Source organism: Theobroma cacao, chromosome 2, assembly GCF_000208745.1.
Source record: "Theobroma cacao cultivar B97-61/B2 chromosome 2, Criollo_cocoa_genome_V2, whole genome shotgun sequence".
Classification (NCBI taxonomy): Eukaryota; Viridiplantae; Streptophyta; class Magnoliopsida; order Malvales; family Malvaceae; genus Theobroma; species Theobroma cacao.
The window spans coordinates 18,688,388-18,690,251 of NC_030851.1; positions in this window are offsets into that span (position 1 = coordinate 18,688,388).

Below are 1,864 nucleotides of genomic sequence, written 5' to 3' on the forward strand. Positions count from 1 at the left end.
ATTTAACAGCCTTGGCGGGCTCGAGTGTATGCCTCTGATCAAGGTGTCATCGAGTATATTTGATGGCATGAGCCAAATGTTTATGAAAGTCATAAGCCCTAATGAGAAATTAAATGAAATACAATCGTTTGCATGGGTTGGGATGAATTTTCAAATTGTGAAATACTTAAAATGATGGGATATTTTAATTATCTCCTTTTAGTCGGCTTTAGCTGATTTAAATGACGTTTGTTTACTCACTGAGATTTTATAATCTCACCACCCTCCTTTCCACCCATTTCAAGCTCAGAGTAGGCTGTAGATAAGTGGTTCCATCGGGGATTTCCATTGGATTGCATCTTCCAAATTGTAAGTTCACGGCTTCTTTAATTTTGGTTATTGTGGGCCCACTTGATATTGTAAATTTAAATTAATTTAAACACTCTAGTTTATTGCGTTACAATATGAATAAATTTATTTTGTTTTTACGTTACAAAAAGTATTTACGCATAACTCCAAAATTACTATTTATAAGAAAATAAAATATTTTATTGAATATTTTGTTTTATTTTCTTATTATATTCAAATAATTATAATTTCATTTTGAATAAAGGTTTTAGATGCCTAAACTTATTTTTAATTGTGAATTATGCGATTGGTACTTGTTTACTACATTTTTAACTAGTTTTGAAATTTTCAATGGAAAATGACCAAAATACCCCTGTGAGACAAAAATTTTTATTTTATCAGTTTTAAGTTGGAAATAGCTCAAAATCCTTTAGAACATAAAATTTGGCAACGATTACTCACCGGGGGAAATGAGAAACTGATATTAAGCCTTGTAGGGTTCCGGTTGGCATTTTAGGAGATAAGTGCCCATCGGGGCATCGCGGCGGTTGTCACGGGCTCGAGGGGAGTTCCGGGTCGTGACAGTAATATTTCACCACTATAAAACATGTGCATAATAATGTTCATTTGGGATAATACACGCTTGTATTGAAAGATTGATTAATTAGGTAATATGCTTTTTTGTTATGAATTTGGTGGACAAATAAAATCTGCTGTCAGATTTGATCATTAGATTATATCCAAATGAGAACTATCAGGTATATGTCTCTTTCACAATGATAATATTTTATCATCGTGATCATCCAAGATAATACAATCTTCTCTTAATTAAAAGATTGACCCACTAATTGATTAGTATATTGTTTTATACTTTTTAAACATTAATAATTAAAATGAATAGATTAAATTTTTTGTGAAATTTTATCATTAAAATACATTTGAATATAAGCTAGCACACCATGAACGAAATAGAAGCTTTAAGGTTAATAGTTCACACAAATTCAAATAATTTAATAACACAATTGTTTTCAATATTAGTCTAGGTAATGTGCAATAGACATAATTGAATAACGATGAATTATCTTACCATAGTGAGCAACAAATTAAATTCTTTTACCATCCATAATTTATCATAAAATTTTGTTGTGTGGATTTTCTAACCTGTAAGGCATTATTCTCTTAATCTCCAAACTATCCTTGACATGATCATTTATTAACTCAGCTTTTTAATGATTTTTCCCATCTCTCTCACAGTATAAAGTCCTCATTGGCTTCCATTCAAGCAACGTAATTCTTTTCTTCTCCCCCTATTAGAAATATATGGTTTAAGAAAAAAAGATACTCACCATTTGCGGAGCAATATCCATGACAAGAAAGAAGGTGAAGCTTAAATGGATAGTGAATGACAATGCTAGAAGACTTAGCGTCAAGAAAAAGAAGTTAGGATTATTGAAGAAAATGAGTGAGCTATCCACTCTATGTGCTGTCAATTCTTGTGCCATCATTTATGGCCCAGACAAAATTAAGCCAATGATGT